The following is a 20,321-nucleotide window of genomic DNA, read 5'->3' on the forward strand; positions in this document are numbered from 1 at the left end:
GAAAAATGGCACACAAGCCTGACCGGCGTTTGCGGGCTTTCCCATATGGTCTAGCGGTCAGGATTCCTGGTGTTCACCCAGGCGGCCCGGGTTCGACTCCCGGTATGGGAAGTTTGGCTTGTCTTTGCTCCCCTTATCGAACAGCCAGAGCTTCTGTCTATTACTGAATCGCTTTTAGCCAGCAGTGGAGCTGCAGCAACCTGATAGGTTGAGGTTCTTCTCTTTCCCTGCATACCTTCGATAGCTCAGCTGGTAGAGCGGAGGACTGTAGGTGGAACGTTGGCAATCCTTAGGTCGCTGGTTCGACTCCGGCTCGAAGGAGGTCACTTTTCACACTCAAACATTTTCTTGGCCGCGCTGGAGGGCAAAAGGAACGTTCCCTGACCGGGAATCGAACCCGGGCCGCGGCGGTGAGAGCGCCGAATCCTAACCACTAGACCACCAGGGAAGGGCTGTTCAGCCTGTCTCCTCAAGCCTGCCTGTGGGCCTCTACCAGATTTTGCTGCAATTTCTCAAGCAAAACCGCTAAGGCTAGCCTTTTCCTCTTGGAGAGGAGAGAGTCTCTGACCCTGGATCACAGTTCTTCCACTGAGAAACTGTCACATGCTCCGTGAGAACATCCTAACAACACCGCAACTTGCAATTCAATCAAAGCAGCTTGCAAAAGACAACAAGGAGAGCCCAGCCGTGCTCTCAGTGCCAAGAGGTGCCTGACTCACTCCACTTTTTGTTTTCAGCCCTTCTTCTGCAAAGCATCTGGCGAAGGAGCTCGAGGTTGACAGAGCGCATAGCACAGAGTGCCGTCGTCTCTGAGGTATGCCTGGCTTTTTGAGCGGCCAGCCTTGCACTGTTTTAAAGTAATTTGCTACCCAGCTACGTTAGCCACGCCAGGAAGACAGAGATCCCTAACATGTGACGCCTCCATCTTCAAGCTTTTCATAGCAGACCCCTCATCGGAGCGCTTCCTTACGTTGGCTCCAGGCCTGTTAATGGCATGAGAAAAAGTTGGTGTTGCGACAGGCCCCGCTCCAGGCAAACACCACCAAGATGCGTGTAAACACCAGGGTGCCTGACCGGTGGGCCAGTGGCGCAATGGATAACGCGTCTGACTACGGATCAGAAGATTCTAGGTTCGACTCCTGGCTGGCTCGATCTGCCTCTTTTGCTTCGCTATCAGCCTACAGCAGTTTTATTAGCTTGTTTTATTAGCCCATAGTTTTTGACTATTGGTATTGGAATGGTTAGTTTTTTTTTCTTGTAAACTGACAGTCCAACCATAGGCCGTTTTGTCAGCTAGATAGCGCCTACCATACAATACCGTGCGTGCTTTCAAATGCATCGCATAAGCACTGTCACAGGGACCTTGCTTTAATGACCAGTTTATAGTATCTTTTTATGCGAACACAAGAATGGGAGAGAGCTGCACCCCCTGGGAGAGACAAATGACATCTCCCTCCATCGAGTCTGGTACAAGTGAATTCAGTAAACAATCCCTTCGGAACATTGCCATATTCTTAAAGGCGACGGTCACACACTGAATGCCAAAGGGCCTAACATAACCCTGCCCTTGTACTGGCCACACGCATGAAAAATGGCACACAAGCCTGACCGGCATTTGCAGGCTTTCCCATATGGTCTAGCGGTCAGGATTCCTGGTTTTCACCCAGGCGGCCCGGGTTCGACTCCCGGTATGGGAAGTTTGGCTTGTCTTTGCTCCCCTTATCGAACAGCCAGAGCTTCTGTCTATTACTGAATCGCTTTTAGCCAGCAGTGGAGCTGCAGCAACCTGATAGGTTGAGGTTCTTCTCTTTCCCTGCATACCTTCGATAGCTCAGCTGGTAGAGCGGAGGACTGTAGGTGGAACGTTGGCAATCCTTAGGTCGCTGGTTCGACTCCGGCTCGAAGGAGGTCACTTTTCACACTCAAACATTTTCTTGGCCGCGCTGGAGGGCAAAAGGAACGTTCCCTGACCGGGAATCGAACCCTGGCCGCGGCAGTGAGAGCGCCGAATCCTAACCACTAGACCACCAGGGAAGGGCTGTTCAGCCTGTCTCCTCAAGCCTGCCTGTGGGCCTCTACCAGATTTTGCTGCAATTTCTCAAGCAAAACCGCTAAGGCTAGCCTTTTCCTCTTGGAGAGGAGAGAGTCTTTGACCCTGGATCACAGTTCTTCCACTGAGAAACTGTCACATGCTCCGTGAGAACATCCTAACAACACCGCAACTTGCAATTCAATCAAAGCAGCTTGCAAAAGACAACAAGGAGAGCCCAGCCGTGCTCTCAGTGCCAAGAGGTGCCTGACTCACTCCGCTTTTTGTTTTCAGCCCTTCTTCTGCAGAGCATCTGGCGAAGGAGCTCGAGGTTGACAGAGCGCATAGCACAGAGTGTCGTCGTCTCTGAGGTATGCCTGGCTTTTTGAGCGGCCAGCCTTGCACTGTTTTAAAGTAATTTGCTACCCAGCTACGTTAGCCACGCCAGGAAGACAGAGATCCCTAACATGTGACGCCTCCGTCTTCAAGCTTTTCATAGCAGACCCCTCATCGGAGCGCTTCCTTACGTTGGCTCCAGGCCTGTTAATGGCATGAGAAAAAGTTGATGTTGCGACAGGCCCCGCTCCAGGCGAACACCACCAAGATGCGTGTAAACACCAGGGCGCCTGACCGGTGGGCCAGTGGCGCAATGGATAACGCGTCTGACTACGGATCAGAAGATTCTAGGTTCGACTCCTGGCTGGCTCGATCTGCCTCTTTTGCTTCGCTATCAGCCTACAGCAGTTTTATTAGCTTGTTTTATTAGCCCATAGTTTTTGACTATTGGTATTGGAATGGTTAGTTTTTTTTTCTTGTAAACTGACAGTCCAACCATAGGCCGTTTTGTCAGCTAGATAGCGCCTACCATACAATACCGTGCGTGCTTTCAAATGCATCGCATAAGCACTGTCACGGGGACCTTGCTTTAATGACCAGTTTATAGTATCTTTTTATGCGAACACAAGAATGGGAGAGAGCTGCACTCCCTGGGAGAGACAAATGACATCTCCCTCCATCGAGTCTGGTACAAGTGAATTCAGTAAACAATCCCTTCGGAACATTGCCATATTCTTAAAGGCGACGGTCACACACTGAATGCCAAAGGGCCTAACATAACCCTGCCCTTGTACTGGCCACACGCATGAAAAATGGCACACAAGCCTGACCGGCGCTTGCGGGCTTTCCCATATGGTCTAGCGGTCAGGATTCCTGGTTTTCACCCAGGCGGCCCGGGTTCGACTCCCGGTATGGGAAGTTTGGCTTGTCTTTGCTCCCCTTATCGAACAGCCAGAGCTTCTGTCTATTACTGAATCGCTTTTAGCCAGCAGTGGAGCTGCAGAAACCTGATAGGTTGAGGTTCTTCTCTTTCCCTGCATACCTTCGATAGCTCAGCTGGTAGAGCGGAGGACTGTAGGTGGACCGTTGGCAATCCTTAGGTCGCTGGTTCGACTCCGGCTCGAAGGAGGTCACTTTTCACACTCAAACATTTTCTTGGCCGCGCTGGAGGGCAAAAGGAACTTTCCCTGACCGGGAATCGAACCCAGGCCGCGGCAGTGAGAGCACCGAATCCTAACCACTAGACCACCAGGGAAGGGCTGTTCAGCCTGTCTCCTCAAGCCTGCCTGTGGGCCTCTACCAGATTTTGCTGCAATTTCTCAAGCAAAACCGCTAAGGCTAGCCTTTTCCTCTTGGAGAGGAGAGAGTCTCTGACCCTGGATCACAGTTCTTCCACTGAGAAACTGTCACATGCTCCGTGAGAACATCCTAACAACACCGCAACTTGCAATTCAATCAAAGCAGCTTGCAAAAGACAACAAGGAGAGCCCAGCCGTGCTCTCAGTGCCAAGAGGTGCCTGACTCACTCCGCTTTTTGTTTTCAGCCCTTCTTCTGCAGAGCATCTGGCGAAGGAGCTCCAGGTTGACAGAGCGCATAGCACAGAGTGTCGTCGTCTCTGAGGTATGCCTGGTTTTTTGAGCGGCCAGCCTTGCACTGTTTTAAAGTAATTTGCTACCCAGCTAAGTTAGCCACGCCAGGAAGACAGAGATCCCTAACATGTGACGCCTCCGTCTTCAAGCTTTTCATAGCAGACCCCTCATCGGAGCGCTTCGTTACGTTGGCTCCAGGCCTGTTAATGGCATGAGAAAAAGTTGATGTTGCGACAGGCCCCGCTCCAGGCGAACACCACCAAGATGCGTGTAAACACCAGGGCGCCTGACCGGTGGGCCAGTGGCGCAATGGATAACGCGTCTGACTACGGATCAGAAGATTCTAGGTTCGACTCCTGGCTGGCTCGATCTGCCTCTTTTGCTTCGCTATCAGCCTACAGCAGTTTTATTAGTTTGTTTTATTAGCCCATAGTTTTTGACTATTGGTATTGGAATGGTTAGTTTTTTTTTTTTCTTGTAAACTGACAGTCCAACCATAGGCCGTTTTGTCAGCTAGATAGCACCTTCCATACAATACCGTGCGTGCTTTCAAATGCATCGCATAAGCACTGTCACGGGGACCTTGCTTTAATGACCAGTTTATAGTATCTTTTTATGCGAACACAAGAATGGGAGAGAGCTGCACCCCCTGGGAGAGACAAATGACATCTCCCTCCATCGAGTCTGGTACAAGTGAATTCAGTAAACAATCCCTTCGGAACATTGCCATATTCTTAAAGGCGACGGTCACACACTGAATGCCAAAGGGCCTAACATAACCCTGCCCTTGTACTGGCCACACGCATGAAAAATGGCACACAAGCCTGACCGGCGTTTGCGGGCTTTCCCATATGGTCTAGCGGTCAGGATTCCTGGTTTTCACCCAGGCGGCCCGGGTTCGACTCCCGGTATGGGACGTTTGGCTTCTCTTTGCTCCCCTTATCGAACAGCCAGAGCTTCTGTCTATTACTGAATCGCTTTTAGCCAGCAGTGGAGCTGCAGCAACCTGATAGGTTGAGGTTCTTCTCTTTCCCTGCATACCTTCGATAGCTCAGCTGGTAGAGCGGAGGACTGTAGGTGGAACGTTGGCAATCCTTAGGTCGCTGGTTCGACTCCGGCTCGAAGGAGGTCACTTTTCACACTCAAACATCTTCTTGGCCGCGCTGGAGGGCAAAAGGAACGTTCCCTGACCGGGAATCGAACCCGGGCCGCAGCGGTGAGAGCGCCGAATCCTAACCACTAGACCACCAGGGAAGGGCTGTTCAGCCTGTCTCCTCAAGCCTGCCTGTGGGCCTCTACCAGATTTTGCTGCAATTTCTCAAGCAAAACCGCTAAGGCTAGCCTTTTCCTCTTGGAGAGGAGAGAGTCTCTGACCCTGGCTCACAGTTCTTCCACTGAGAAACTGTCACATGCTCCGTGAGAACATCCTAACAACACCGCAACTTGCAATTCAATCAAAGCAGCTTGCAAAAGACAACAAGGAGAGCCCAGCCGTGCTCTCAGTGCCAAGAGGTGCCTGACTCACTCCACTTTTTGTTTTCAGCCCTTCTTCTGCAAAGCATCTGGCGAAGGAGCTCGAGGTTGACAGAGCGCATAGCACAGAGTGTCGTCGTCTCTGAGGTATGCCTGGCTTTTTGAGCGGCCAGCCTTGCACTGTTTTAAAGTAATTTGCTACCCAGCTACGTTAGCCACGCCAGGAAGACAGAGATCCCTAACATGTGACGCCTCCGTCTTCAAGCTTTTCATAGCAGACCCCTCATCGGAGCGCTTCCTTACGTTGGCTCCAGGCCTGTTAATGGCATGAGAAAAAGTTGATGTTGCGACAGAACCCGCTCCAGACGAACACCACCAAGATGCTTGTAAACACCAGGGCGCCTGACCGGTGGGCCAGTGGCGCAATGGATAACGCGTCTGACTACGGATCAGAAGATTCTAGGTTCTACTCCTGGCTGGCTCGATCTGCCTCGTTTGCTTCGCTATCAGCCTACAGCAGTTTTATTAGTTTGTTTTATTAGCCCATAGTTTTTGACTATTGGTATTGGAATGGTTAGTTTTTTTTTTTCTTGTAAACTGACAGTCCAACCATAGGCCGTTTTGTCAGCTAGATAGCACCTACCATACAATACCGTGCGTGCTTTCAAATGCATCGCATAAGCACTGTCACGGGGACCTTGCTTTAATGACCAGTTTATAGTATCTTTTTATGCGAACACAAGAATGGGAGAGAGCTGCACCCCCTGGGAGAGACAAATGACATCTCCCTCCATCGAGTCTGGTACAAGTGAATTCAGTAAACAATCCCTTCGGAACATTGCCATATTCTTAAAGGCGACGGTCACACACTGAATGCCAAAGGGCCTAACATAACCCTGCCCTTGTACTGGCCACACGCATGAAAAATGGCACACAAGCCTGACCGGCGTTTGCGGGCTTTCCCATATGGTCTAGCGGTCAGGATTCCTGGTTTTCACCCAGGCGGCCCGGGTTCGACTCCCGGTATGGGAAGTTTGGCTTGTCTTTGCTCCCCTTATCGAACAGCCAGAGCTTCTGTCTATTACTGAATCGCATTTAGCCAGCAGTGGAGCTGCAGCAACCTGATAGGTTGAGGTTCTTCTCTTTCCCTGCATACCTTCGATAGCTCAGCTGGTAGAGCGGAGGACTGTAGGTGGAACGTTGGCAATCCTTAGGTCGCTGGTTCGACTCCGGCTCGAAGGAGGTCACTTTTTACACTCAAACATTTTCTTGGCCGCGCTGGAGGGCAAAAGGAACGTTCCCTGACCGGGAATCGAACCCGGGCCGCGGCGGTGAGAGCGCCGAATCCTAACCACTAGACCACCAGGGAAGGGCTGTTCAGCCTGTCTCCTCAAGCCTGCCTGTGGGCCTCTACCAGATTTTGCTGCAATTTCTCAAGCAAAACCGCTAAGGCTAGCCTTTTCCTCTTGGAGAGGAGAGAGTCTCTGACCCTGGATCACAGTTCTTCCACTGAGAAACTGTCACATGCTCTGTGAGAACATCCTAACAACATCGCAACTTTCAATTCAATCAAAGCAGCTTGCAAAAGACAACAAGGAGAGCCCAGCCGTGCTCTCAGTGCCAAGAGGTGCCTGACTCACTCCGCTTTTTGTTTTCAGCCCTTCTTCTGCAGAGCATCTGGCGAAGGAGCTCGAGGTTGACAGAGCGCATAGCACAGAGTGTCGTCGTCTCTGAGGTATGCCTGGCTTTTTGAGCGGCCAGCCTTGCACTGTTTTAAAGTAATTTGCTACCCAGCTACGTTAGCCACGCCAGGAAGACAGAGATCCCTAACATGTGACGCCTCCGTCTTCAAGCTTTTCATAGCAGACCCCTCTTTGGAGCGCTTCCTTACGTTGGCTCCAGGCCTGTTAATGGCATGAGAAAAAGTTGATGTTGCGACAGGCCCCGCTCCAGGCAAACACCACCAAGATGCGTGTAAACACCAGGGCGCCTCATCGGTGGGCCAGTGGCGCAATGGATAACGCGTCTGACTACGGATGAGAAGATTCTAGGTTCGACTCCTGGCTGGCTCGATCTGCCTCTTTTGCTTCGCTATCAGCCTACAGCAGTTTTATTAGCTTGTTTTATTAGCCCATAGTTTTTGACTATTGGTATTGGAATGGTTAGTTTTTTTTTCTTGTAAACTGACAGTCCAACCATAGGCCGTTTTGTCAGCTAGATAGCGCCTACCATACAATACCGTGCGTGCTTTCAAATGCATCGCATAAGCACTGTCACGGGGACCTTGCTTTAATGACCAGTTTATAGTATCTTTTTATGCGAACACAAGAATGGGAGAGAGCTGCACCCCCTGGGAGAGACAAATGACATCTCCCTCCATCGAGTCTGGTACAAGTGAATTCAGTAAACAATCCCTTCGGAACATTGCCATATTCTTAAAGGCGACGGTCACACACTGAATGCCAAAGGGCCTAACATAACCCTGCCCTTGTACTGGCCACACGCATGAAATATGGCACACAAGCCTGACCGGCGTTTGCGGGCTTTCCCATATGGTCTAGCCGTCAGGATTCCTGGTTTTCACCCAGGCGGCCCGGGTTCGACTCCCGGTATGGGAAGTTTGGCTTGTCTTTGCTCCCCTTATCGAACAGCCAGAGCTTCTGTCTATTACTGAATCGCTTTTAGCCAGCAGTGGAGCTGCAGCAACCTGATAGGTTGAGGTTCTTCTCTTTCCCTGCATACCTTCGATAGCTCAGCTGGTAGAGCGGAGGACTGTAGGTGGAACGTTGGCAATCCTTAGGTCGCTGGTTCGACTCCGGCTCGAAGGAGGTCACTTTTCACACTCAAACATTTTCTTGGCCGCGCTGGAGGGCAAAAGGAACGTTCCCTGATCGGGAATCGAACCCGGGCCGCGGCGGTGAGAGCGCCGAATCCTAACCACTAGACCACCAGGGAAGGGCTGTTCAGCCTGTCTCCTCAAGCCTGCCTGTGGGCCTCTACCAGATTTTGCTGCAATTTCTCAAGCAAAACCGCTAAGGCTAGCCTTTTCCTCTTGGAGAGGAGAGAGTCTCTGACCCTGGATCACAGTTCTTCCACTGAGAAACTGTCACATGCTCTGTGAGAACATCCTAACAACATCGCAACTTGCAATTCAATCAAAGCAGCTTGCAAAAGACAACAAGAAGAGCCCAGCCGTGCTCTCAGTGCCAAGAGGTGCCTGACTCACTCCGCTTTTTGTTTTCAGCCCTTCTTCTGCAGAGCATCTGGCGAAGGAGCTCGAGGTTGACAGAGCGCATAGCACAGAGTGTCGTCGTCTCTGAGGTATGCCTGGTTTTTTGAGCGGCCAGCCTTGCACTGTTTTAAAGTAATTTGCTACCCAGCTACGTTAGCCACGCCAGGAAGACAGAGATCCCTAACATGTGACGCCTCCGTCTTCAAGCTTTTCATAGCAGACCCCTCATCGGAGCGCTTCCTTACGTTGGCTCCAGGCCTGTTAATGGCATGAGAAAAAGTTGATGTTGCGACAGGCCCCGCTCCAGGCGAACACCACCAAGATGCGTGTAAACACCAGGGCGCCTGACCGGTGGGCCAGTGGCGCAATGGATAACGCGTCTGACTACGGATCAGAAGATTCTAGGTTCGACTACTGGCTGGCTCGATCTGCCTCTTTTGCTTCGCTATCAGCCTACAGCAGTTTTATTAGTTTGTTTTATTAGCCCATAGTTTTTGACTATTGGTATTGGAATGGTTAGTTTTTTTTTTCTTGTAAACTGACAGTCCAACCATAGGCCGTTTTGTCAGCTAGATAGCGCCTACCATACAATACCGTGCGTGCTTTCAAATGCATCGCATAAGCACTGTCACGGGGACCTTGCTTTAATGACCAGTTTATAGAATCTTTTTATGCGAACACAAGAATGGGAGAGAGCTGCACCCCCTGGGAGAGACAAATGACATCTCCCTCCATCGAGTCTGGTACAAGTGAATTCAGTAAACAATCCCTTCGGAACATTGCCATATTCTTAAAGGCGACGGTCACACACTGAATGCCAAAGGGCCTAACATAACCCTGCCCTTGTACTGGCCACACGCATGAAAAATGGCACACAAGCCTGACCGGCGTTTGCGGGCTTTCCCATATGGTCTAGCGGTCAGGATTCCTGGTGTTCACCCAGGCGGCCTGGGTTCGACTCCCGGTATGGGAAGTTTGGCTTGTCTTTGCTCCCCTTATCGAACAGCCAGAGCTTCTGTCTATTACTGAATCGCTTTTAGCCAGCAGTGGAGCTGCAGAAACCTGATAGGTTGAGGTTCTTCTCTTTACCTGCATACCTTCGATAGCTCAGCTGGTAGAGCGGAGGACTGTAGGTGGACCGTTGGCAATCCTTAGGTCGCTGGTTCGACTCCGGCTCGAAGGAGGTCACTTTTCACACTCAAACATTTTCTTGGCCGCGCTGGAGGGCAAAAGGAACTTTCCCTGACCGGGAATCGAACCCGGGCCGCGGCGGTGAGAGCGCCGAATCCTAACCACTAGACCACCAGGGAAGGGCTGTTCAGCCTGTCTCCTCAAGCCTGCCTGTGGGCCTCTACCAGATTTTGCTGCAATTTCTCAAGCAAAACCGCTAAGGCTAGCCTTTTCCTCTTGGAGAGGAGAGAGTCTCTGACCCTGGATCACAGTTCTTCCACTGAGAAACTGTCACATGCTCCGTGAGAACATCCTAACAACACCGCAACTTGCAATTCAATCAAAGCAGCTTGCAAAAGACAACAAGGAGAGCCCAGCCGTGCTCTCAGTGCCAAGAGGTGCCTGACTCACTCCGCTTTTTGTTTTCAGCCCTTCTTCTGCAGAGCATCTGGCGAAGGAGCTCGAGGTTGACAGAGCGCATAGCACAGAGTGTCGTCGTCTCTGAGGTATGCCTGGTTTTTTGAGCGGCCAGCCTTGCACTGTTTTAAAGTAATTTGCTACCCAGCTACGTTAGCCACGCCAGGAAGACAGAGATCCCTAACATGTGACGCCTCCGTCTTCAAGCTTTTCATAGCAGACCCCTCATCGGAGCGCTTCCTTACGTTGGCTCCAGGCCTGTTAATGGCATGAGAAAAAGTTGATGTTGCGACAGGCCCCGCTCCAGGCGAACACCACCAAGATGCGTGTAAACACCAGGCCGCCTGACCGGTGGGCCAGTGGCGCAATGGATAACGCGTCTGACTACGGATCAGAAGATTCTAGGTTCGACTCCTGGCTGGCTCGATCTGCCTCTTTTGCTTCGCTATCAGCCTACAGCAGTTTTATTAGTTTGTTTTATTAGCCCATAGTTTTTGACTATTGGTATTGGAATGGTTAGTTTTTTATTTCTTGTAAACTGACAGTCCAACCATAGGCTGTTTTGTCAGCTAGATAGCACCTACCATACAATACCGTGCGTGCTTTCAAATGCATCGCATAAGCACTGTCACGGGGACCTTGCTTTAATGACCAGTTTATAGTATCTTTTTATGCGAACACAAGAATGGGAGAGAGCTGCACCCCCTGGGAGAGACAAATGACATCTCCCTCCATCGAGTCTGGTACAAGTGAATTCAGTAAACAATCCCTTCGGAACATTGCCATATTCTTAAAGGCGACGGTCACACACTGAATGCCAAAGGGCCTAACATAACCCTGCCCTTGTACTGGCCACACGCATGAAAAATGGCACACAAGCCTGACCGGCGTTTGCGGGCTTTCCCATATGGTCTAGCGGTCAGGATTCCTGGTTTTCACCCAGGCGGCCCGGGTTCGACTCCCGGTATGGGAAGTTTGGCTTGTCTTTGCTCCCCTTATCGAACAGCCAGAGCTTCTGTCAATTACTGAATCGCTTTTAGCCAGCAGTGGAGCTGCAGCAACCTGATAGGTTGAGGTTCTTCTCTTTCCCTGCATACCTTCGATAGCTCAGCTGGTAGAGCGGAGGACTGTAGGTGGAACGTTGGCAATCCTTAGGTCGCTGGTTCGACTCCGGCTCGAAGGAGGTCACTTTTCACACTCAAACATTTTCTTGGCCGCGCTGGAGGGCAAAAGGAACGTTCCCTGACCGGGAATCGAACCCGGGCCGCGGCGGTGAGAGCGCCGAATCCTAACCACTAGACCACCAGGGAAGGGCTGTTCAGCCTGTCTCCTCAAGCCTGCCTGTGGGCCTCTACCAGATTTTGCTGCAATTTCTCAAGCAAAACCGCTAAGGCTAGCCTTTTCCTCTTGGAGAGGAGAGAGTCTCTGACCCTGGATCACAGTTCTTCCACTGAGAAACTGTCACATGCTCCGTGAGAACATCCTAACAACACCGCAACTTGCAATTCAATCAAAGCAGCTTGCAAAAGACAACAAGGAGAGCCCAGCCGTGCTCTCAGTGCCAAGAGGTGCCTGACTCACTCCACTTTTTGTTTTCAGCCCTTCTTCTGCAAAGCATCTGGCGAAGGAGCTCGAGGTTGACAGAGCGCATAGCACAGAGTGCCGTCGTCTCTGAGGTATGCCTGGCTTTTTGAGCGGCCAGCCTTGCACTGTTTTAAAGTAATTTGCTACCCAGCTACGTTAGCCACGCCAGGAAGACAGAGATCCCTAACATGTGACGCCTCCATCTTCAAGCTTTTCATAGCAGACCCCTCATCGGAGCGCTTCCTTACGTTGGCTCCAGGCCTGTTAATGGCATGAGAAAAAGTTGGTGTTGCGACAGGCCCCGCTCCAGGCAAACACCACCAAGATGCGTGTAAACACCAGGGTGCCTGACCGGTGGGCCAGTGGCGCAATGGATAACGCGTCTGACTACGGATCAGAAGATTCTAGGTTCGACTCCTGGCTGGCTCGATCTGCCTCTTTTGCTTCGCTATCAGCCTACAGCAGTTTTATTAGCTTGTTTTATTAGCCCATAGTTTTTGACTATTGGTATTGGAATGGTTAGTTTTTTTTTCTTGTAAACTGACAGTCCAACCATAGGCCGTTTTGTCAGCTAGATAGCGCCTACCATACAATACCGTGCGTGCTTTCAAATGCATCGCATAAGCACTGTCACAGGGACCTTGCTTTAATGACCAGTTTATAGTATCTTTTTATGCGAACACAAGAATGGGAGAGAGCTGCACCCCCTGGGAGAGACAAATGACATCTCCCTCCATCGAGTCTGGTACAAGTGAATTCAGTAAACAATCCCTTCGGAACATTGCCATATTCTTAAAGGCGACGGTCACACACTGAATGCCAAAGGGCCTAACATAACCCTGCCCTTGTACTGGCCACACGCATGAAAAATGGCACACAAGCCTGACCGGCATTTGCAGGCTTTCCCATATGGTCTAGCGGTCAGGATTCCTGGTTTTCACCCAGGCGGCCCGGGTTCGACTCCCGGTATGGGAAGTTTGGCTTGTCTTTGCTCCCCTTATCGAACAGCCAGAGCTTCTGTCTATTACTGAATCGCTTTTAGCCAGCAGTGGAGCTGCAGCAACCTGATAGGTTGAGGTTCTTCTCTTTCCCTGCATACCTTCGATAGCTCAGCTGGTAGAGCGGAGGACTGTAGGTGGAACGTTGGCAATCCTTAGGTCGCTGGTTCGACTCCGGCTCGAAGGAGGTCACTTTTCACACTCAAACATTTTCTTGGCCGCGCTGGAGGGCAAAAGGAACGTTCCCTGACCGGGAATCGAACCCTGGCCGCGGCAGTGAGAGCGCCGAATCCTAACCACTAGACCACCAGGGAAGGGCTGTTCAGCCTGTCTCCTCAAGCCTGCCTGTGGGCCTCTACCAGATTTTGCTGCAATTTCTCAAGCAAAACCGCTAAGGCTAGCCTTTTCCTCTTGGAGAGGAGAGAGTCTTTGACCCTGGATCACAGTTCTTCCACTGAGAAACTGTCACATGCTCCGTGAGAACATCCTAACAACACCGCAACTTGCAATTCAATCAAAGCAGCTTGCAAAAGACAACAAGGAGAGCCCAGCCGTGCTCTCAGTGCCAAGAGGTGCCTGACTCACTCCGCTTTTTGTTTTCAGCCCTTCTTCTGCAGAGCATCTGGCGAAGGAGCTCGAGGTTGACAGAGCGCATAGCACAGAGTGTCGTCGTCTCTGAGGTATGCCTGGCTTTTTGAGCGGCCAGCCTTGCACTGTTTTAAAGTAATTTGCTACCCAGCTACGTTAGCCACGCCAGGAAGACAGAGATCCCTAACATGTGACGCCTCCGTCTTCAAGCTTTTCATAGCAGACCCCTCATCGGAGCGCTTCCTTACGTTGGCTCCAGGCCTGTTAATGGCATGAGAAAAAGTTGATGTTGCGACAGGCCCCGCTCCAGGCGAACACCACCAAGATGCGTGTAAACACCAGGGCGCCTGACCGGTGGGCCAGTGGCGCAATGGATAACGCGTCTGACTACGGATCAGAAGATTCTAGGTTCGACTCCTGGCTGGCTTGATCTGCCTCTTTTGCTTCGCTATCAGCCTACAGCAGTTTTATTAGCTTGTTTTATTAGCCCATAGTTTTTGACTATTGGTATTGGAATGGTTAGTTTTTTTTTCTTGTAAACTGACAGTCCAACCATAGGCCGTTTTGTCAGCTAGATAGCGCCTACCATACAATACCGTGCGTGCTTTCAAATGCATCGCATAAGCACTGTCACGGGGACCTTGCTTTAATGACCAGTTTATAGTATCTTTTTATGCGAACACAAGAATGGGAGAGAGCTGCACTCCCTGGGAGAGACAAATGACATCTCCCTCCATCGAGTCTGGTACAAGTGAATTCAGTAAACAATCCCTTCGGAACATTGCCATATTCTTAAAGGCGACGGTCACACACTGAATGCCAAAGGGCCTAACATAACCCTGCCCTTGTACTGGCCACACGCATGAAAAATGGCACACAAGCCTGACCGGCGCTTGCGGGCTTTCCCATATGGTCTAGCGGTCAGGATTCCTGGTTTTCACCCAGGCGGCCCGGGTTCGACTCCCGGTATGGGAAGTTTGGCTTGTCTTTGCTCCCCTTATCGAACAGCCAGAGCTTCTGTCTATTACTGAATCGCTTTTAGCCAGCAGTGGAGCTGCAGAAACCTGATAGGTTGAGGTTCTTCTCTTTCCCTGCATACCTTCGATAGCTCAGCTGGTAGAGCGGAGGACTGTAGGTGGACCGTTGGCAATCCTTAGGTCGCTGGTTCGACTCCGGCTCGAAGGAGGTCACTTTTCACACTCAAACATTTTCTTGGCCGCGCTGGAGGGCAAAAGGAACTTTCCCTGACCGGGAATCGAACCCAGGCCGCGGCAGTGAGAGCACCGAATCCTAACCACTAGACCACCAGGGAAGGGCTGTTCAGCCTGTCTCCTCAAGCCTGCCTGTGGGCCTCTACCAGATTTTGCTGCAATTTCTCAAGCAAAACCGCTAAGGCTAGCCTTTTCCTCTTGGAGAGGAGAGAGTCTCTGACCCTGGATCACAGTTCTTCCACTGAGAAACTGTCACATGCTCCGTGAGAACATCCTAACAACACCGCAACTTGCAATTCAATCAAAGCAGCTTGCAAAAGACAACAAGGAGAGCCCAGCCGTGCTCTCAGTGCCAAGAGGTGCCTGACTCACTCCGCTTTTTGTTTTCAGCCCTTCTTCTGCAGAGCATCTGGCGAAGGAGCTCGAGGTTGACAGAGCGCATAGCACAGAGTGTCGTCGTCTCTGAGGTATGCCTGGTTTTTTGAGCGGCCAGCCTTGCACTGTTTTAAAGTAATTTGCTACCCAGCTAAGTTAGCCACGCCAGGAAGACAGAGATCCCTAACATGTGACGCCTCCGTCTTCAAGCTTTTCATAGCAGACCCCTCATCGGAGCGCTTCGTTACGTTGGCTCCAGGCCTGTTAATGGCATGAGAAAAAGTTGATGTTGCGACAGGCCCCGCTCCAGGCGAACACCACCAAGATGCGTGTAAACACCAGGGCGCCTGACCGGTGGGCCAGTGGCGCAATGGATAACGCGTCTGACTACGGATCAGAAGATTCTAGGTTCGACTCCTGGCTGGCTCGATCTGCCTCTTTTGCTTCGCTATCAGCCTACAGCAGTTTTATTAGTTTGTTTTATTAGCCCATAGTTTTTGACTATTGGTATTGGAATGGTTAGTTTTTTTTTTTTCTTGTAAACTGACAGTCCAACCATAGGCCGTTTTGTCAGCTAGATAGCACCTTCCATACAATACCGTGCGTGCTTTCAAATGCATCGCATAAGCACTGTCACGGGGACCTTGCTTTAATGACCAGTTTATAGTATCTTTTTATGCGAACACAAGAATGGGAGAGAGCTGCACCCCCTGGGAGAGACAAATGACATCTCCCTCCATCGAGTCTGGTACAAGTGAATTCAGTAAACAATCCCTTCGGAACATTGCCATATTCTTAAAGGCGACGGTCACACACTGAATGCCAAAGGGCCTAACATAACCCTGCCCTTGTACTGGCCACACGCATGAAAAATGGCACACAAGCCTGACCGGCGTTTGCGGGCTTTCCCATATGGTCTAGCGGTCAGGATTCCTGGTTTTCACCCAGGCGGCCCGGGTTCGACTCCCGGTATGGGACGTTTGGCTTCTCTTTGCTCCCCTTATCGAACAGCCAGAGCTTCTGTCTATTACTGAATCGCTTTTAGCCAGCAGTGGAGCTGCAGCAACCTGATAGGTTGAGGTTCTTCTCTTTCCCTGCATACCTTCGATAGCTCAGCTGGTAGAGCGGAGGACTGTAGGTGGAACGTTGGCAATCCTTAGGTCGCTGGTTCGACTCCGGCTCGAAGGAGGTCACTTTTCACACTCAAACATCTTCTTGGCCGCGCTGGAGGGCAAAAGGAACGTTCCCTGACCGGGAATCGAACCCGGGCCGCAGCGGTGAGAGCGCCGAATCCTAACCACTAGACCACCAGGGAAGGGCTGTTCAGCCTGTCTCCTCAAGCCTGCCTGTGGGCCTCTACCAGATTTTGCTGCAATTTCTCAAGCAAAACCGCTAAGGCTAGCCTTTTCCTCTTGGAGAGGAGAGAGTCTCTGACCCTGGCTCACAGTTCTTCCACTGAGAAACTGTCACATGCTCCGTGAGAACATCCTAACAACACCGCAACTTGCAATTCAATCAAAGCAGCTTGCAAAAGACAACAAGGAGAGCCCAGCCGTGCTCTCAGTGCCAAGAGGTGCCTGACTCACTCCACTTTTTGTTTTCAGCCCTTCTTCTGCAAAGCATCTGGCGAAGGAGCTCGAGGTTGACAGAGCGCATAGCACAGAGTGTCGTCGTCTCTGAGGTATGCCTGGCTTTTTGAGCGGCCAGCCTTGCACTGTTTTAAAGTAATTTGCTACCCAGCTACGTTAGCCACGCCAGGAAGACAGAGATCCCTAACATGTGACGCCTCCGTCTTCAAGCTTTTCATAGCAGACCCCTCATCGGAGCGCTTCCTTACGTTGGCTCCAGGCCTGTTAATGGCATGAGAAAAAGTTGATGTTGCGACAGGCCCCGCTCCAGACGAACACCACCAAGATGCTTGTAAACACCAGGGCGCCTGACCGGTGGGCCAGTGGCGCAATGGATAACGCGTCTGACTACGGATCAGAAGATTCTAGGTTCTACTCCTGGCTGGCTCGATCTGCCTCGTTTGCTTCGCTATCAGCCTACAGCAGTTTTATTAGTTTGTTTTATTAGCCCATAGTTTTTGACTATTGGTATTGGAATGGTTAGTTTTTTTTTTTCTTGTAAACTGACAGTCCAACCATAGGCCGTTTTGTCAGCTAGATAGCACCTACCATACAATACCGTGCGTGCTTTCAAATGCATCGCATAAGCACTGTCACGGGGACCTTGCTTTAATGACCAGTTTATAGTATCTTTTTATGCGAACACAAGAATGGGAGAGAGCTGCACCCCCTGGGAGAGACAAATGACATCTCCCTCCATCGAGTCTGGTACAAGTGAATTCAGTAAACAATCCCTTCGGAACATTGCCATATTCTTAAAGGCGACGGTCACACACTGAATGCCAAAGGGCCTAACATAACCCTGCCCTTGTACTGGCCACACGCATGAAAAATGGCACACAAGCCTGACCGGCGTTTGCGGGCTTTCCCATATGGTCTAGCGGTCAGGATTCCTGGTTTTCACCCAGGCGGCCCGGGTTCGACTCCCGGTATGGGAAGTTTGGCTTGTCTTTGCTCCCCTTATCGAACAGCCAGAGCTTCTGTCTATTACTGAATCGCATTTAGCCAGCAGTGGAGCTGCAGCAACCTGATAGGTTGAGGTTCTTCTCTTTCCCTGCATACCTTCGATAGCTCAGCTGGTAGAGCGGAGGACTGTAGGTGGAACGTTGGCAATCCTTAGGTCGCTGGTTCGACTCCGGCTCGAAGGAGGTCACTTTTTACACTCAAACATTTTCTTGGCCGCGCTGGAGGGCAAAAGGAACGTTCCCTGACCGGGAATCGAACCCGGGCCGCGGCGGTGAGAGCGCCGAATCCTAACCACTAGACCACCAGGGAAGGGCTGTTCAGCCTGTCTCCTCAAGCCTGCCTGTGGGCCTCTACCAGATTTTGCTGCAATTTCTCAAGCAAAACCGCTAAGGCTAGCCTTTTCCTCTTGGAGAGGAGAGAGTCTCTGACCCTGGATCACAGTTCTTCCACTGAGAAACTGTCACATGCTCTGTGAGAACATCCTAACAACATCGCAACTTTCAATTCAATCAAAGCAGCTTGCAAAAGACAACAAGGAGAGCCCAGCCGTGCTCTCAGTGCCAAGAGGTGCCTGACTCACTCCGCTTTTTGTTTTCAGCCCTTCTTCTGCAGAGCATCTGGCGAAGGAGCTCGAGGTTGACAGAGCGCATAGCACAGAGTGTCGTCGTCTCTGAGGTATGCCTGGCTTTTTGAGCGGCCAGCCTTGCACTGTTTTAAAGTAATTTGCTACCCAGCTACGTTAGCCACGCCAGGAAGACAGAGATCCCTAACATGTGACGCCTCCGTCTTCAAGCTTTTCATAGCAGACCCCTCTTTGGAGCGCTTCCTTACGTTGGCTCCAGGCCTGTTAATGGCATGAGAAAAAGTTGATGTTGCGACAGGCCCCGCTCCAGGCAAACACCACCAAGATGCGTGTAAACACCAGGGCGCCTCATCGGTGGGCCAGTGGCGCAATGGATAACGCGTCTGACTACGGATGAGAAGATTCTAGGTTCGACTCCTGGCTGGCTCGATCTGCCTCTTTTGCTTCGCTATCAGCCTACAGCAGTTTTATTAGCTTGTTTTATTAGCCCATAGTTTTTGACTATTGGTATTGGAATGGTTAGTTTTTTTTTCTTGTAAACTGACAGTCCAACCATAGGCCGTTTTGTCAGCTAGATAGCGCCTACCATACAATACCGTGCGTGCTTTCAAATGCATCGCATAAGCACTGTCACGGGGACCTTGCTTTAATGACCAGTTTATAGTATCTTTTTATGCGAACACAAGAATGGGAGAGAGCTGCACCCCCTGGGAGAGACAAATGACATCTCCCTCCATCGAGTCTGGTACAAGTGAATTCAGTAAACAATCCCTTCGGAACATTGCCATATTCTTAAAGGCGACGGTCACACACTGAATGCCAAAGGGCCTAACATAACCCTGCCCTTGTACTGGCCACACGCATGAAATATGGCACACAAGCCTGACCGGCGTTTGCGGGCTTTCCCATATGGTCTAGCCGTCAGGATTCCTGGTTTTCACCCAGGCGGCCCGGGTTCGACTCCCGGTATGGGAAGTTTGGCTTGTCTTTGCTCCCCTTATCGAACAGCCAGAGCTTCTGTCTATTACTGAATCGCTTTTAGCCAGCAGTGGAGCTGCAGCAACCTGATAGGTTGAGGTTCTTCTCTTTCCCTGCATACCTTCGATAGCTCAGCTGGTAGAGCGGAGGACTGTAGGTGGAACGTTGGCAATCCTTAGGTCGCTGGTTCGACTCCGGCTCGAAGGAGGTCACTTTTCACACTCAAACATTTTCTTGGCCGCGCTGGAGGGCAAAAGGAACGTTCCCTGATCGGGAATCGAACCCGGGCCGCGGCGGTGAGAGCGCCGAATCCTAACCACTAGACCACCAGGGAAGGGCTGTTCAGCCTGTCTCCTCAAGCCTGCCTGTGGGCCTCTACCAGATTTTGCTGCAATTTCTCAAGCAAAACCGCTAAGGCTAGCCTTTTCCTCTTGGAGAGGAGAGAGTCTCTGACCCTGGATCACAGTTCTTCCACTGAGAAACTGTCACATGCTCTGTGAGAACATCCTAACAACATCGCAACTTGCAATTCAATCAAAGCAGCTTGCAAAAGACAACAAGAAGAGCCCAGCCGTGCTCTCAGTGCCAAGAGGTGCCTGACTCACTCCGCTTTTTGTTTTCAGCCCTTCTTCTGCAGAGCATCTGGCGAAGGAGCTCGAGGTTGACAGAGCGCATAGCACAGAGTGTCGTCGTCTCTGAGGTATGCCTGGTTTTTTGAGCGGCCAGCCTTGCACTGTTTTAAAGTAATTTGCTACCCAGCTACGTTAGCCACGCCAGGAAGACAGAGATCCCTAACATGTGACGCCTCCGTCTTCAAGCTTTTCATAGCAGACCCCTCATCGGAGCGCTTCCTTACGTTGGCTCCAGGCCTGTTAATGGCATGAGAAAAAGTTGATGTTGCGACAGGCCCCGCTCCAGGCGAACACCACCAAGATGCGTGTAAACACCAGGGCGCCTGACCGGTGGGCCAGTGGCGCAATGGATAACGCGTCTGACTACGGATCAGAAGATTCTAGGTTCGACTACTGGCTGGCTCGATCTGCCTCTTTTGCTTCGCTATCAGCCTACAGCAGTTTTATTAGTTTGTTTTATTAGCCCATAGTTTTTGACTATTGGTATTGGAATGGTTAGTTTTTTTTTTCTTGTAAACTGACAGTCCAACC

At 51.0% G+C, this 20,321-nt stretch overlaps 25 non-coding genes across 25 annotated transcripts; 18 read left to right on the top strand and 7 right to left on the bottom strand.

Moving 5' to 3' along the window:
• Positions 1 to 376: 376 nt before the first annotated feature.
• On the bottom strand, positions 377 to 448 carry trnae-cuc (transfer RNA glutamic acid (anticodon CUC)). Its single transcript has one exon. It is a non-coding gene; the product is annotated as a tRNA-Glu (tRNA).
• A 630-nt stretch (positions 449 to 1,078) lies between these two features.
• Positions 1,079 to 1,151, top strand: trnar-acg (transfer RNA arginine (anticodon ACG)). The gene has a single exon. It is a non-coding gene; the product is annotated as a tRNA-Arg (tRNA).
• Positions 1,152 to 1,625: 474 nt separating this feature from the next.
• Positions 1,626 to 1,697, top strand: trnae-uuc (transfer RNA glutamic acid (anticodon UUC)). The gene has a single exon. It is a non-coding gene; the product is annotated as a tRNA-Glu (tRNA).
• A 967-nt stretch (positions 1,698 to 2,664) lies between these two features.
• trnar-acg (transfer RNA arginine (anticodon ACG)) lies at positions 2,665 to 2,737 on the top strand. Its single transcript has one exon. It is a non-coding gene; the product is annotated as a tRNA-Arg (tRNA).
• A 474-nt stretch (positions 2,738 to 3,211) lies between these two features.
• Positions 3,212 to 3,283, top strand: trnae-uuc (transfer RNA glutamic acid (anticodon UUC)). The gene has a single exon. It is a non-coding gene; the product is annotated as a tRNA-Glu (tRNA).
• A 967-nt stretch (positions 3,284 to 4,250) lies between these two features.
• Positions 4,251 to 4,323, top strand: trnar-acg (transfer RNA arginine (anticodon ACG)). Its single transcript has one exon. It is a non-coding gene; the product is annotated as a tRNA-Arg (tRNA).
• A 477-nt stretch (positions 4,324 to 4,800) lies between these two features.
• On the top strand, positions 4,801 to 4,872 carry trnae-uuc (transfer RNA glutamic acid (anticodon UUC)). The gene has a single exon. It is a non-coding gene; the product is annotated as a tRNA-Glu (tRNA).
• Positions 4,873 to 5,137: 265 nt separating this feature from the next.
• Positions 5,138 to 5,209, bottom strand: trnae-cuc (transfer RNA glutamic acid (anticodon CUC)). Its single transcript has one exon. It is a non-coding gene; the product is annotated as a tRNA-Glu (tRNA).
• A 630-nt stretch (positions 5,210 to 5,839) lies between these two features.
• Positions 5,840 to 5,912, top strand: trnar-acg (transfer RNA arginine (anticodon ACG)). Its single transcript has one exon. It is a non-coding gene; the product is annotated as a tRNA-Arg (tRNA).
• Positions 5,913 to 6,388: 476 nt separating this feature from the next.
• Positions 6,389 to 6,460, top strand: trnae-uuc (transfer RNA glutamic acid (anticodon UUC)). Its single transcript has one exon. It is a non-coding gene; the product is annotated as a tRNA-Glu (tRNA).
• Positions 6,461 to 6,725: 265 nt separating this feature from the next.
• trnae-cuc (transfer RNA glutamic acid (anticodon CUC)) lies at positions 6,726 to 6,797 on the bottom strand. Its single transcript has one exon. It is a non-coding gene; the product is annotated as a tRNA-Glu (tRNA).
• A 3,101-nt stretch (positions 6,798 to 9,898) lies between these two features.
• Positions 9,899 to 9,970, bottom strand: trnae-cuc (transfer RNA glutamic acid (anticodon CUC)). The gene has a single exon. It is a non-coding gene; the product is annotated as a tRNA-Glu (tRNA).
• A 630-nt stretch (positions 9,971 to 10,600) lies between these two features.
• On the top strand, positions 10,601 to 10,673 carry trnar-acg (transfer RNA arginine (anticodon ACG)). The gene has a single exon. It is a non-coding gene; the product is annotated as a tRNA-Arg (tRNA).
• A 475-nt stretch (positions 10,674 to 11,148) lies between these two features.
• On the top strand, positions 11,149 to 11,220 carry trnae-uuc (transfer RNA glutamic acid (anticodon UUC)). The gene has a single exon. It is a non-coding gene; the product is annotated as a tRNA-Glu (tRNA).
• A 265-nt stretch (positions 11,221 to 11,485) lies between these two features.
• On the bottom strand, positions 11,486 to 11,557 carry trnae-cuc (transfer RNA glutamic acid (anticodon CUC)). The gene has a single exon. It is a non-coding gene; the product is annotated as a tRNA-Glu (tRNA).
• Positions 11,558 to 12,187: 630 nt separating this feature from the next.
• Positions 12,188 to 12,260, top strand: trnar-acg (transfer RNA arginine (anticodon ACG)). The gene has a single exon. It is a non-coding gene; the product is annotated as a tRNA-Arg (tRNA).
• A 474-nt stretch (positions 12,261 to 12,734) lies between these two features.
• trnae-uuc (transfer RNA glutamic acid (anticodon UUC)) lies at positions 12,735 to 12,806 on the top strand. Its single transcript has one exon. It is a non-coding gene; the product is annotated as a tRNA-Glu (tRNA).
• A 967-nt stretch (positions 12,807 to 13,773) lies between these two features.
• trnar-acg (transfer RNA arginine (anticodon ACG)) lies at positions 13,774 to 13,846 on the top strand. The gene has a single exon. It is a non-coding gene; the product is annotated as a tRNA-Arg (tRNA).
• Positions 13,847 to 14,320: 474 nt separating this feature from the next.
• On the top strand, positions 14,321 to 14,392 carry trnae-uuc (transfer RNA glutamic acid (anticodon UUC)). The gene has a single exon. It is a non-coding gene; the product is annotated as a tRNA-Glu (tRNA).
• A 967-nt stretch (positions 14,393 to 15,359) lies between these two features.
• trnar-acg (transfer RNA arginine (anticodon ACG)) lies at positions 15,360 to 15,432 on the top strand. Its single transcript has one exon. It is a non-coding gene; the product is annotated as a tRNA-Arg (tRNA).
• Positions 15,433 to 15,909: 477 nt separating this feature from the next.
• Positions 15,910 to 15,981, top strand: trnae-uuc (transfer RNA glutamic acid (anticodon UUC)). Its single transcript has one exon. It is a non-coding gene; the product is annotated as a tRNA-Glu (tRNA).
• A 265-nt stretch (positions 15,982 to 16,246) lies between these two features.
• Positions 16,247 to 16,318, bottom strand: trnae-cuc (transfer RNA glutamic acid (anticodon CUC)). Its single transcript has one exon. It is a non-coding gene; the product is annotated as a tRNA-Glu (tRNA).
• Positions 16,319 to 16,948: 630 nt separating this feature from the next.
• On the top strand, positions 16,949 to 17,021 carry trnar-acg (transfer RNA arginine (anticodon ACG)). Its single transcript has one exon. It is a non-coding gene; the product is annotated as a tRNA-Arg (tRNA).
• A 476-nt stretch (positions 17,022 to 17,497) lies between these two features.
• trnae-uuc (transfer RNA glutamic acid (anticodon UUC)) lies at positions 17,498 to 17,569 on the top strand. The gene has a single exon. It is a non-coding gene; the product is annotated as a tRNA-Glu (tRNA).
• Positions 17,570 to 17,834: 265 nt separating this feature from the next.
• Positions 17,835 to 17,906, bottom strand: trnae-cuc (transfer RNA glutamic acid (anticodon CUC)). The gene has a single exon. It is a non-coding gene; the product is annotated as a tRNA-Glu (tRNA).
• Between the last annotated feature and the right edge of the window lie 2,415 nt (positions 17,907 to 20,321).

Source organism: Pseudorasbora parva, chromosome 22 (genome assembly GCF_024679245.1).
Source record: "Pseudorasbora parva isolate DD20220531a chromosome 22, ASM2467924v1, whole genome shotgun sequence".
NCBI lineage: Eukaryota > Metazoa > Chordata > Actinopteri > Cypriniformes > Gobionidae > Pseudorasbora > Pseudorasbora parva.